At 42.1% G+C, this 14,298-nt stretch overlaps 1 protein-coding gene across 28 annotated transcripts in view; it reads left to right on the top strand.

The window, feature by feature from the left end:
- Positions 1 to 14,298, top strand: part of ESRRG (estrogen related receptor gamma) — a 408,187-nt gene that overhangs the window by 136,731 nt on the left and 257,158 nt on the right. The window contains exon 1 of one of the 28 annotated variants that reach the window (XM_055725765.1): positions 13,295 to 13,318. The exons of the other annotated variants lie outside the window; for them this stretch is intronic. The gene's annotated coding sequence lies outside the window, so the exon portion shown is untranslated. Of the gene's footprint in view, positions 1 to 13,294; positions 13,319 to 14,298 lie in introns of those variants that run through there. 28 annotated transcript variants of the gene reach the window in all.

The following is a 14,298-nucleotide window of genomic DNA, read 5'->3' as shown; positions in this document are numbered from 1 at the left end:
TTGAAGCATTCATATCTCAAAACTAATCAGAAACTCAGCCTTATACAAATCTATCAATCAGGAACAGTCACTGGAGAGCAAGCTTGCCTGAGCGATAATCCTTTTCTACCTACTTTTGAGCAGAATCCTAATTCACTTGTTCATCAATTATATATTTTATATATTTCCACCATTAATTTAATGGATTTAGGGCTCAGTCTTGCAAACACTTCTGCACGTGAGCAACTTTATTCATGCAAGCAGGCTGCTCATGTGAGTAAAATTAACCATGTGAGATATTTGTAGGATCAGGCTTTGCTTGTATCCACACATAAAGCCATTGCTTTCCAAATTCCCCTTCCTTGATCTGTATTAAGTAAAAGCATCTTCTACTCGCATGATCAAAAAAAACCCAACAAAAACCTAAATTAATTTTAGTAACTATACTAATTATGATAAAGATGGAGAAGTCATTCCTATGCTTAAGAACTTAACCTCGTTGGATTGGGAAGGGCTACCTCCTAATTAAGTACTGCATGATTGGTTACATCGTGTAGCCTTCATGGATGGTTTTGGATTTGGCCTCAGAGCAGGTAGAAAATCCCATGTTGTTGACACCTGACTTTAGACAAGGCTAAAAACAAAGTCTTCAGCACAATATGATCGGTTGGAAATGGAATTTTACTTCTTGTTCCAAGGATACATCCAGCATCTCCTCTTTCTAAAACAGATGCCTATGATATTTTTAACTTGCCTTATGATACTTCCATTTCCAGTCCTGGTTAGATACAAAACAGCAAACAAATATTTTTACATTAATAATAAAACAAACCAAGAAAAAATATTTCCTTGGATGCTTTTAAACTCTAAGGAGTCCTGTGTCTTGCTTTTGGTAGGTCAGTAGTTACACTCCCTTGCTTGCATTAAGATTATTTCATATTTTGCTCTCCTGTGGAGGGGTGTCAGGAAACTGTAAAATGCTGATTCTTTGCTGGCATAAAAATAACCCCAAAGTTCTTTCTTTCCTCTCGCTTTTCTAGTGAAATAAGCATATCCATGTCCTTTTGCACGTATGTATTAGGAGCAAGCGTAGTTCTTTTGCACAGTAGTGTCCAAGCCACTTGCTGGCTGTCCCGTGTTGAGGTGAGCTTTCTGAGCAGCTTCACTGGCTGTGGGATGCGGGGTAACACCAGTGGGCAGCCCCCAGGGCACAGGGACAGGCTCTGGAGCCCCCGTCACAGCGTTGGAGGGGACTCTAATGGTGATGGAGAGAAGAGCAAGCAAATGAGCCAGGCACTATGGGCAGGAGGTGGTGGGTGCCTGGAATATTGCAGATTTAGCTGGGCAATAAGCCTGTAGATGGTTCCTTACCTGCTACCAAAGCATTTAATAATGAAGTTAAAAGTTGGGTGTTTTCCATTTTGCCTCTTCATTTAAAGAATGTCAAAGGAAGGAGCTAACGCAGTTTTAAAAATCCTTATGAAGGTGGCATGCTTTAAATGAGATCTTAGAGGAAGCTGACCTGGGCGACCAAAGCTTTGTGATCCTCAGCAGTGGGAGTATTTAAGATATAAACCTTATGATAAAAGTGCCCTTTCTGGCCTTGTTATCCTCACTATTCAAAAATAAAATGAATCTTTGAGTTCTCGGAGTTTAAAGTTACTGTCAAGGCCTCCAGTCGTTTGGTCTGTAAGTTGGCATATCATATTAAATAAGCTTCAGTAGCTTCTTGTTTCACTACAGGCTAGAATTTGGAGAATAAAGTACGATTAATAGCTCTTACAAACCTCTGGATGGACACCCAAAGGAGAGGAATAATACAGTTGCAGTATTACAAGTCTGCAGCATATTAAACATTTTTTTTTTTCCTTGGGAAAGGATTTCCTGTAGAGGTCCTGAAGAAAAATAAGTTTCATTAGTCGAGCGTCGAGCAGAGATAGAGCAACAGGATTGATTGTAATAAGCCTCTCCTTTTTACCGAAATCCATTACTTTCTGAGCTATTAAGTGATGAAAGGGATTAAGAGAATAAAAAAATATAAGCGGGACTGTATTCGTAAATCTAATAAAGTTGATAACAGTAGAGCATTTTGTGAAATTTGCATGTGAATTTATAACATCCTAATCCATCGGCAGGCAGCGTAGTGCTGCAGAGGGAAGGGGGTGCACCATGCACACAGGATGAAAATGCAAGAGCAGAATTTCTGGCCAAGAAGCTTGCTTTTTTTTTTTTTTTTTTTTCCATATGGATATCCATATGTTTTATCACAGATTCCATACTTTTGGTGCCAGGATCCATATGTTTAGCTTTTGCTCAAATAAAAGACTAAAATCATTCTTCATTATCTCTTTCTTCCTGGCTGGTGTTTTTGTAGACATAACCAAATGTGATGCTAGATGTTTGAGGCATACCCAGATAGGATGCAGTTGGATCTCATCAGAGGTATTTAAAACCAGTACCTGGGGAGTTCAAGGGCTAGATTATCTTCTGAGTATAATGCCCCTTGACAGCGCTCAAACGGTGCGGGGGGTGCTATCATCTGATTGCAAAGTCCTGGCAAGGCTTTCCCCTATAAAAGAGAAGCTCCTTTGGGAGCAACAATGAGAATTTTCCTCCTTTCTGTTTTATTTAATTCTCGATCTGCACCTCTGCTTCTGCTGTGAGGGGTGTGTGGTGCAGGGAGATGACATGACAGGGCTTTATTTTACCTTTCCTTTTTCTGCTTGCTGAGGGCCCGCAGTTGGTAGAATAGCAGCAGAATTTAGAAGTGCTGATACAGAGAATTTGGGGTTGGCATAAGGATGGTGCATCACCGTCTCCTTGACATGACCCAGTCTGCTCTATGCCAAGCAGATATCACTCACTAAGAATGGTGCCTAATAAGGTTTTATTTTTCGTTTTATCTTCTCTTTTCCCTTTTGATGGAAATGTTAATATAATGCTTGTAAAGGTGTAAGACGCAATTCAATGTCCATAGTTAGACCTTCAACTAGGTACCAACTAACCACCAATAGTAAAATCTGCACGTTGGCTCTCTGGTCAGATCCCATCTTCACTTGGGCATCCAGTCCTTAACTTCTTCGCTGGGACAGCGTGTGGCAAAAAAGCAGCTGTGGTGTGTGCGTTGGCTTCTCTTGGGAGCCCGATTGCCTACCAGCGGGTTCTGACTGCCTTATGGCTATGGCATTTTTAACTTGCAGAAGGGGTAAGAAATACCCTGTAATTTTGAATAGGAGAAAATTAGGGTAGTCGTAATTACAAGCATTATGGTACACAGTTTCAAAATAAAGGCAGCAACATTAATATTTGATTCACAGTTCCTCCCTCCAGCCCATGAAATGTAACCCTGAGGTAGGCTTGCAGTTATGCTTTATCCTCTGCATTCCTGACAATAATAGAAATTATTGTGAAAGGTTAATAACCATTGTGCATCGGAGCTGTATTATCTTTCACGTGGAAGAAAGAAAAGGCAACTAGCTTCTCTGAATAAAGAAAGCAGTAGCATCTTGACTTTAGAGAGGAGACAATCAATGCTGTAAGAACCCTATGAAAGCAGCTACATCTCTGATAGACTCATTATATTAATTTTCAGGCTAACCCCACTCTCATCAGAGACAAGAGCAAAACTTACCACTGATATCATTCAAAGCAGACATAACTCCTGATATTATCTGTATAGAAGCTATAGAGAAACTTAACCTTTCTTCTAAGATTTAGTTGTGAAAGTATAGTCTGTTTGAGGCTGAATTTAGTTTGCATTTCAGTGGAAATAATCCATCATTTTTCAGTTCTACCTCTCCTTCCCAGGGTTGTGGCTCTGGCAAGGTCAGCGGCAGGTTTGCATCAAGTTTCCAGTTGTGATCTACCTCATGGGTCTTGATTGATAGCGCAGTGAGCCACTATGCAGAAGAGGCGGCTCGCAAGGCTCACCTCACGCATGGTGGTGTGCCCGACACGTGGTGGCCGTCTGCATGCCGCGGTTCCTGGGCACAGTGGTCAGACATCCCAGTTTGACCTCCCCAACTGCCTTGCCCACATATGCCATCCCCACTGGAGATGCCTCAGTGTGAGGAGCTGGTATTTTGACCCCCAAGTTGGCAAGAGGTTGGCTGTAACCTACTTGTTATATTCGTACAGGGAGGATAGACTAAATACTGAATTTTACTCAAGCTGATTGTCCAGAGAAATTTTGAGAGACACCTTTTCTCCTTTCAGAAATTATTCTCCTGTAAAAATGCTGTGGGTTTTTTTTCTTCTTCTTCTTTTCCTTCCCCCCCCACCCCCCCAGTGTTTGAATACCAGATTGAGCTAATTTTAAGATTCCTCAGGGCAGTGGCACTGCATTCCTTCCACTCCGCTATTCCTTACCACATTACCTCACCGCATCAGCACTTGTATCTCCCGCTGATGGCATCCAGTTTCCATTCCATTCACAGCAGCCAAGGATCATATCTCTGATCCACTTAGAAACACAATGATCTCTACCCCTGAGAATGCAAACGCTTTCTCAGTCAAATCTATTGATCTACAGGGCTCTATTTCTGGCTTTCCATTCACTCACTTGATGTTTGGGATGCTGCATATTCTTTCTGGGGAAAGAGTTAACTTGGCTACTAGGAACTCGGTGAAGAACGTTTCTGCAGAATCCAAAGATAGACGTGATCTCTTACATATTCTTGTGTTTGTACAAATACTACACTACTTAACTGAGCAAAATGAAAACCTCCCAGCCAGCACTGTGACAATGATAGACCTGAGCATTCTTACCCCAAGCTGATGCTGATGCACCAAGCGTGCTAATGTTGAGTTGAACCAGGCAAGCACATCTTCTGCAAGGGAGGAGGTAAACAGTTTACAAGTGGTGTCCAGGCTAGGGGGATTTACAATCTAAAAAGAGAAGATGAGACCAATGGGCAAGGGGGCAGTGGATGTGAAGAGTGATGTGGTTTGACAAACGTAAAAAATCAGTGAAAGCACATTAATGAAAAACTACTTCTTTCCCCGAAGAGCATTGCTGCTGCAGAACTTGGTTCCTAAAGGCCTGACTCTGGGCTCTCTCAGAAGTGTAGTTATGGAGAAAAGCAGGGATTTGTGTGATAAGTGTTCCAGCCTCTCCACACGGGTTATGTATTGAAACAGGCCTCTCCAGGAGGCAAGCCCAATGTGTGCTTCAGTGGTCCTCAGACAGTTCTCCTCTTTCATCACTGATAGCATGGGCCACAGAGCAAATACACCTACATGCTTAACTTTGGCCTTGTTGGTGTTCAGAGATGTTCACCACCATCCCCAAATGGGATTTTGGTTCTTAAAATATGGGATTTTTAGGATTTTTGGGTGTTGCTCAACATTGACCTTGAACTCATGTTTAAAAGAAATCCAGGCACCATGATGCTGAGTGAGCTATGCCTGAGTTAATTAAATTATCTAGACCGTAGACAATTTTGAAAATATTACCTGTAATTCATGTCTTCAGGGTTCCAGATGAGTGCCCTGTTTTCTGTACTTGTACTTGACAAATGAATCCTCTCTTTCTGTGGTTTTGGGATTTTTTTTTTTTAAATACAGATATTAGGTTACTGTTTGGTCCAAGTGAAGACTTTTATTATTCAACACTTATACTGCCAGGGGCGTAGTAGCTAACCTGGTTTGGTCTTGATTGTGTCACTCACTTTATAGCTGAAGTCACTTCCCACCACTCACGGTGTGCGGTCTAACACCTTGACGCTATAGGTGAGTCAGGCAGGGATGGGAAGGGTCCCAGGTGGAATAATTATGGGGTTGATTGCTGTGATCATACACAATTATGGTCTTTCTTAGTATATCCATGAAAAGTACTGATGTATGAAAGAATTTGACTTGTGAAGGAGTATTAAATTTTTGCGTGGAAACTTACTCTGAAGTTAAACAGATACTGGCTCCCGTTGCGCAGGATGAGTACGCGGTCAGTGGTGAGCTGCCTTACTTTGCTTTCTCCTTTAGCCACAGAAGATTCCTTCCTCTTGTAAGCCTTGCCTGCAAAGACAGGTAGTAAGAAATAACCGTTCTTTGTAACTCTCCCATGTAGCCAGCTCCTCTAACTGTTCAGCGTGTTTGTCAGCATTTCTGAATTTAAACTGAGGGAGGGGCAGGAAACTTCTCTTTCCTAATCAAAAAATGCAGGAAGAATAGTATAAAAAATATGAATGCTGAAATTAATATGTAATGTGATATAATGTCCTTGTCTGGACATTTCATTGCCTTTACAGTAATAATTTAATGTTCTAAAACTCCAGGGATGTAATAGTCCATGAATGATCCTTCCCTGCTTACAGACATGAAATGGACTTGTACACAGTGCTGGTTTGGGCTGGGATAGAGTTGATCTTCTTCCCAGTAGCTGGTATGGGGCTGTGTTTCGGATCTGTGCTGAAAACAGCGCTGGTAACCCAGGGATGTTCCCGTTACTGCTGAGCAGCGCCTACCCAGAGCCAAGGGCTTTTCTGCCTCTCACACCGCCCCCGCAGCGAGGGGGCTGGGGGTGCACAAGGAGCTGGGGGGGGGCACCGCTGGGACAGCTGCCCCCAGTGACCAAGGGGATGTCCCATTCCATATGGCGTCATGCTCAGCATGTAAAGCTGGGGGAAGGAGAAGGAAGAGGGAGATGTTCAGAGTGATGCCGTTTATCATCCCCAAGTAACCGTTAGATGTGATGGAGCCCTGCTTCCCTGGAGCCTGCCGACGGGAAGCGGTGAATGAACGCCTTGTTTTGCTTTGCTTGTTCACGTGGCTTTTCCTTTACCTATTAAACTGTTTTTATCTCAGCCTATGGGTTTTCTCACTTCTACTGTTCCAGTTCTGTTCCCCACCCCACCTGGGGGGGTGAGCGAGCAGCTGTGCACTGCTTGGCTGCTGGCTGGGGTTAAACCATGACGTACACGTACATACACATAGGTGAAAGCTTCTGCCTCTTTGTCTCCCAGCAGGTACAAACCGTTGATCACAGATTCCTACAGAAGTCGGGGGAGTAGGCAGGCATCTTTAGGAAAAGCCTAGAGCTGCTTGCCCAAGGCTTTGATAAATCCAGTCCTCTTGACTGTGCTCTGTACTTAGCTGCCTTCTCCCAGCAAATGGCACAGATTGTAATTCTTTGGCATGAAACAAGAAAGACTAACTACTTTGAAGATTCTATTACTTTGTTTTTCAGTCCTTGCTCCTAGTACACTGTTTACTATCGCCTTTCCCTCTGAAAGTGTTGAACACTTTCCACCTACATCCCTTCTCCGTACGTGCACGTAGTGTGTCTATGCACACAGCACCCGTAGGTCTCGCTGGAAGAGTGTGTCTTCTCCAGCAGTTTATCGTGGTGTGCCCACCACCAAAAAGGTTTCTTTTACCGGTTTCTGTAGTGGCTTTATAAGATGTGAAGCCTCCCTTTTCCCACCCTCTCCCAGTTCCAAATAAAGAACTTCAGAGGGTAGCTGTGCTGCTGCTGGTAGACGTGCAGCTACTGTTGTATTATGGGGTTTTGTTTTGTTTTGTTGCCAGCTACTTGACATTGTTTTACAGCTGGACTGCGCGACTATTTCCAAAAGGCTCAGCTAATTCTGTTGTCCTTTTTTATCAAGGAAATTCTTGAGAAACCACAATAAAGCAGCTGTAACCCTGGCGATGCTTACAACTGTGGCCAAAAATAGAAATCGGTGCTTCATGCGTTTTTCTTAATGATGGTATAAGGGTGTTGGGTTTTTTCAGTGTGGTCTTTGACATGTAGCCAAGTTAGGGCTTGGCTCTGAATGTTGAGTGTGAGCTTTATAAATAGCCCTAGATAGATGGGGCACCTCTTCGCTCAGTGGCGCGCCCCCTCCGGGTGGGCTCCTGCCTGGGGCAGCTGTGCCTTCGGGACGTGCTGGAGCACCTGCAATGAGCCTTTTGGGGCATGGTTACTGAATACTTCACAGAAGGTGCTGATCACCTTGTGTCCCTGTTGGCTTGGAGGAGGAAGCTCAGCATCTTGCAGAATTAGGCCCGTAAGCTTTTGTTATTAATAACTGCCTTCGTGTTCGTTTTGCTTACAGACAGGATTTATTTGGCTTCAGACCACCAGTAAAAGTGTCCCTATAACTGGATTTTTATGCTTTCTCTGTACAAATAGAAAACCTTGGTTTGTTTGCCAACTGAAATAAGAGTTTATGAATGCAGGTTTTTTTCTGTGACATGTAACATGGCTAGTAAATGGGTGTGAAAAGGCTCGATGCTGGGAATTCAGTCTTCCCACAGGCAGAAGAGAGAGAGATGAGGGAAAATGAATTAAAACTTTGGGAAAGTTCAGTCAACAAACTAAGAAAGTGCAGACATACTGATTTATAAAGATACTATAACTTTTAAACATGTACTTTCAATCTGAAGGACTGCAGTAGGGATTTAAAATATGAGTATTTAATTTTTTAAAATTACATAAATTAAGTGAACAGCCCATTAATGGGATGCCTTCAGGATCACATGGCCAATTCAGTTCAAGTTATATTATCTTGCTGGCCGGATTTGAATAAGAATTAAGAAATTACTATTCAAAGTAGTATGGGACATTGATCCTCATTCACAATGAAATTCGTCACCATAACTACCTGGAATTCCACTGCTTTCACAGAGGTGTTCCACTGAATCTTCTTTATGGAGCAACTAGAAGGGAATTGTATTAGTCAGAGGAAAAAAGCTGCTAATTAGTTGTTCTGCCTACATGTTAAATGAAGTCTTGTCTTACAGCGAGTTCGCAGATAAGCAGCAAGACATGTCTAATGAATAGTAACCCAGCTCCAAGAGAAGGTGAACTCCCTCCAGCTGGTCCATTGCTTGACTAAAGGTTCACCTCAGGGGCTATTTATCTGTCCTAGGAGAGGAGCTTGCCTCTTATTTAGCAGCTGATACTTCATATTTGAACCTGGCAAATCGAAGCATGTGTGTTAGGGTTAACCAAGCTGAGTGATGTGCTTTAAGGATGAGTTGTTCTCTGTGAAATATTTTCCAGTGTCTTTGTTTAAACTCAATAACTAAAATTCACCATTACATGCAACTATTTACTTACTTCTCATGATTTTGGAAACCCTTTTGAAAACACCTAGAAGTATGTCCATCTAGTTCAGTACTACACTGTGTCAAGCACATGTAAAGAGTAAAAGAAAAAGCTGCTATGAATGGTCAAGCAACTCTTGGCACAATTTAAAAAAGCAAAGTCAACATTATTAATGTTCACTACATTCAGTTTATTTTATAAATATTACTTTTACCAAGCAACAGCATTTTTCTTGACTTCACTGCAGTGCATTTCAAGTCTTCTTTCTGTGATAATTAAAATGTGACTATCAGAATCTGATTTCGCTTTCGCACCTTTTTTTTCTTTGGTTCCAGTTTAACTCCATTGACTTGCTGCTAATTTACACTGGCATAAGTGCAAAACTACTATGCTCAGCAGTTCAGCATGTTGAGATCAAAACATTTTCAAACGTTTTACTGGCAGAGAACACTTGGAAAGGCACGTGCTGAGTATTTGCATTGTTAATCATTTACAAAATGTGATGGTTATATGTAAGTACTAAAGTGAATGCTACCAGATAAGTTATATGTCCACACATCAACTGAAATTAGCATTCTGGAGTTTGCAGTCCATGGAAAGAATTCCAGTAGATGATCACAAATGTTTGCATTGCTCACCGTTACCTGACGTTTCATAGGCTGGTGGTACCTGTACCTGATACAACACAGATGTGTTCCCTGGAAAAGACTGGCAAAAACTTTATTCGTGTTTTTTCACAAAGTCTTTTCTGCACCTGGTCTCCCCTAAGGTCACAAATCACTATCACAGGGTTTTTTCCTCTTTTTGCTTATAATGAGTAGCTAAAGTAAGAGTGTGGTAGCAAGGCGTAATGTCAGCGTGACTGTTGGTTTCAATAATCCATTTCAAATAATTGCAAACAAAACATAAAAAGTGTCTGTGTAACACAGTTAAGCAATCTACCACTCGTTTATGAGTACCTATGTTCCTAGATAAGAAATAAAACCACACTTTCTTTTTAACATTCTGTAGTATTCTCAGATATCTCTTCACTGCTAGCATCTTACCAGCAACGTAATGGGAAAGGGACTTCTCATGGGTTTTATATCTATGACTAAAACCAGAAGAGCCTAAAGCCTTAGAGGAAAGACTAGGCTAGTAAGATTTGCATTTGGCTTTTTAGTCCCAGTTGGATCAGAGTCACTTTTAGAGAGGCAGCTGGTGATGATCTGAATAATGATATGAACTGACCAAAACTCTAAACTTTTTGATTTAGCCGATGTGCTGAAATTTGTCTTGGACACTATATTTTTTAAACACGATATTTAACTTCATTTTAGAAAGTTACTTGGTGCCAGTGTTCTGGTATTGACGTTTAAATTCCAAGTCAGTGGAAGGCTGTAGATGAGGGTGCCACTGGGGCTGCTCTCTGCTATTTTCAGATGGTAATGAGTGAGGAAATTTACATCCTGAAAACTCAGTTTCCTGGTGTAGCATAAACTACAACCAGAGACTTAAACCCCAAACTTCTATTACTCATCTCTTTTGTAATCACTTAAGCTGTAAACGTGAGCTTGAATTTTACCTGATGAGCTGCTGCAGAAGTCCTGTGCTGGCCATATGCCTGCGGTGTTGGTGTGTGATTTATGTGGTGGGACGCTGTTTTAAAAAACCAGAACAGAATTCTTGGGAAAGAAGCAAATCAAGGAGGATGGTGTGGGATCTGGCTATGAGCACAACATACATTTTTTTCTTTTTTTTCTGTGACTGTAAATGTTAAAACTGGAAAAAACAAAATGTCTATTGAACTGACCATCTGACAGCAGCCTGAGATTTTTTTTTTTTAATTTTTTTAAAAGGATGTTGAAGTGTTATTGTTTGTAGTGTGGTAGCAACTAGAGACTTCTGTCCCTTTCTTCTAAGCAAAAAGCAGGCATGTATCAAAATGACAGTTTCTACCATGCAGTGACTCAGCTGAGACTGGTTTTCTGAAAGGTTTTCTGAAGTTCCTGTAGTTTGCTGCTCTGTTGTTTCTTCTTTTAAAGGTTTCAGTTTTCACTGCCTCTAGAATACTCTTACTGTGTCTGCAGAGTTTTATTCATCTGCCCAAGGAAGAGAAACCCCTCGGTGTGTTTTGTGTGGCTAATGGCAATTAACCAACAAAACTTGGAATAGGTTTGTTTCAGGGTCAATAAAATTTATTTTACGTGATTAAAAATAAACCCAGCTAAAACTAAAGAAGAAAGAAAAAAAAAAAGGAAGAAAAAAACCCCACCAAAAACCCAAAAAGGGGAAAATTACTTGAGGCAGGTGTGTGTCGGGGTATTATACAAACTAGCTGTTTAGAAGCTGGCTGGCAAACCTTCTACCTATGCGTTAGACTAGTTTATAATGGTTGTTTTCTCCTTACCTGCCTCTGATTTTAATTTTACCTGTCCAATGGAAATGTAAAATGAGCTTCTATAACACCAGGGTGGAAAAGCTGCGGAATTCCCCAGTCTGCAAGTCTTCCCTTGCACGTGGATCAAGGCGAGTATTTGGCTTCCAGTGCCAGGAAATGTAAAGGGAATTTTCTGGTGTCAAAAATGAGTGCCATGCAAGATGTGTGGCTTCATTTTTTAGTGGGTTTTCTGTGTGTGTCGTTGGTTTTTTTTCTTTATTCTTCTGAACAAACAAGCACACAAATGCTTTTTTATGAGAGACCAAGTTCATACAACAATTGTGATTTGGTCGCAGTTTCTGTTGCAACAGTCTCCTCTGAAAGATGTTTTATAAGTGCCTCTTTTTTTGGTTTTTATTTACTGCCAACCTGTGTTGGATTACAGAACTCTGGAGAAGAAAAAATACTTTAATTGAAACTTTGCTTTGCATTTTTGTCTCTTCTCTTGTTTTGACTTTGAGTTCAAGAGGGTACTTAGGTTTGTGCTTAGGCTGACCTGGGTTCAGGTGGGTGCACAAAGCTGTGCTCATCTCTAACGCTACTCAGCACAAGTTGAAACATTGCCTAAATTCAAAGCATTTTCTTGCAACAGCGCTGGCTGGGAGGGAACGTGGGGCATGGAGGGACCTGACCCTCTTTGCCAGCCTACACCCTGTTTGCTGCCGGAGATTGTGGAAGACTTGATTGCCCAGTAAAGCCAATGGCAGGGCTCCCAGTGCCTCACTGGTGGTGGTGTCGTTGCAGGGGGGAAGGAAGGACCTGCAGTGAAAAAGGGAGGGTGCCTTCCCTCTGCGGGGGCTGCATTAATGCAGCAGTGTGGCAGCAGCTGCCCTTTTTAAGGAGCTTGCTTTATTTATTTCCCTCCCATAGAGTAAGCTGACCAGATTTGCCATTTATATAAAACTGGGACAGCCTAGCAGGGGGTAGGGTTGTCCACGCACCGTCTTCAGGGGATAATAATATCCGTCAGGGAATGACTGCCATGACAATTGCAGAGAGGGGTGAATTGCCGTGTGCGTGTGCCCACGCAGCGAACAGTTTCCTTACGGAGAGAAGGATGGGGCAGGCTCCCGGGCTGGGTGCTGCCTCTCCTTAGGGCTGCAGCAAAGCGCTTGCTGAACGGTTGAACTCTGGGCAACGTGCTCCTGTAAACTCTTCACCTCAGTATTGTTTAGAAAGAAGAAGGGCTCCAGGAATTGGTTTAAATAAATAAACAGAGCTAGCAAGGATCCTTTCAAGCTCTGGGTTTGCAGCTAGAAGTAAAATATTGTGGATAACAAAGAAATCGCTCGCCTAAGAGCAGTGTTTTTCTTCTTGTGCTGGGGATCTCTCTTTGTACCAGGCACCCAAGTGTGGCTCCTCTGATTTCTCCGGTCTCCGCGGGTCCCACGGAGCCGGGGTTAGTTGACGTTGGGGGCATGCTCCAGGGGCTGCCTGTTTTATCTGGCTCTTCCCAAGGGGCTGCATTGGTGGGGTGCAGCGAGGGAAGGCAAAGCTGTGGTACTGCGGGCGTTTGAAGGTTTGTTAATGTAGCTGTTGGATGAACAGTGACTGCCACACAAAACCTTCTGCTGGTTTGAACGCTCACTGCAAGTTTTCAAGGGGAACGTTTTTTTTTTTTTTTCCTTGTGTATTTTTAACTGATGTGCAGAGAAAATTAAACACAATTTGAAACAATCTTTGTTTCTTCTGTTCTGTCGAGGCCTCGGGGGCAAAGAAGAGCAAATAGCCCCAAGCCTACCCGGTGTGTTTGAGTACCAGCCCTGTTTAGAAACCCGCTGTTTCAACAAAGCCCTGTTTACTTGTTGCTCACGGGACAGCTGATGCTCCGTTCCCCTACCTGGTCTGCAGTGTTCCCAGGGGCATTAAAAGTAAGAGTTACAAACCTGTACATACAGAAATGATGGGGATTGGATTACCTGGGAAGATTCCAATAGCGTGGCTGTCAGTTCTTCACTTTTCCTCAGCTCTTAAAATTGTAGATTCAGCCTTGTGTCTTTTCTCCTGCGAAGGCAGTATACACATACGCCTTTACAGACGTACATACATACGTGTATTTCTGACAACCACCCAGACGTGATTCCTGCTCTTTCCAAGGGCTTTCCAGTCTCTGAACTGAATCAGAGATACCCAATAATATCCTGTGACTTGGTCACTATTGCTGGGTACCACCAGCAATCCTGGTGCTGATACAAACCAAGCCATTCAGATTTTTCCATCACAATTACTTTTTTAGTTAAATGCTGATAAGTCTTAGCTATGTCATAGCTTGGTGAATGTCACGAGGAAGCAGATCACTTAATCAGTATGTTTTAACCAAATCTTTGAAAAGAAAAGGCACGGCACAATAAATTAGGGGCAGGAATTTTTTTTTTTTTTTTTCCTCTTTTGATGTGGTGACAGGACCAAATGTAGATGAGGAAGAACTGGGACCATAAGTCAGATGTTTTATCGAACTTACAGAAGACAGTGAACTTATAAAAGCAGGAGGAAGATTGTATTTGTTAAAAGCCTCTGATATCTTGAAAATTACGTACATCATTCCATTTCTCAGCTTTCGGTCTGGTTTTTGTCTTTAAATTGTTTAGACAGGACTATCTTTTTTGTGTGCATGTGTGGTTATCTGTTTACCTGTAGGCATCAATGTGTGCACATGTGTATATAATAAACATGTACCCCATAGGTGTGCTTTTAGAATGCTCTTCAGTAATTCTTTTTCCCTCAACTCCTAGATTTCAGTGTTTGACCCCCTACTTCAAGAAACCAAGAGATTAAGCAGGACCCATTATTTTGACATCAAATGCAAGCCCTAAACCGTTGCTAGGATACAGGATGTGGCACTATAATATTG

The sequence above is a fragment of the Falco cherrug genome, chromosome 13, assembly GCF_023634085.1.
Source record: "Falco cherrug isolate bFalChe1 chromosome 13, bFalChe1.pri, whole genome shotgun sequence".
NCBI lineage: Eukaryota > Metazoa > Chordata > Aves > Falconiformes > Falconidae > Falco > Falco cherrug.
Note: the sequence above shows the minus strand (reverse complement) of the source record. Positions and strands in the feature narration are given on the sequence as shown.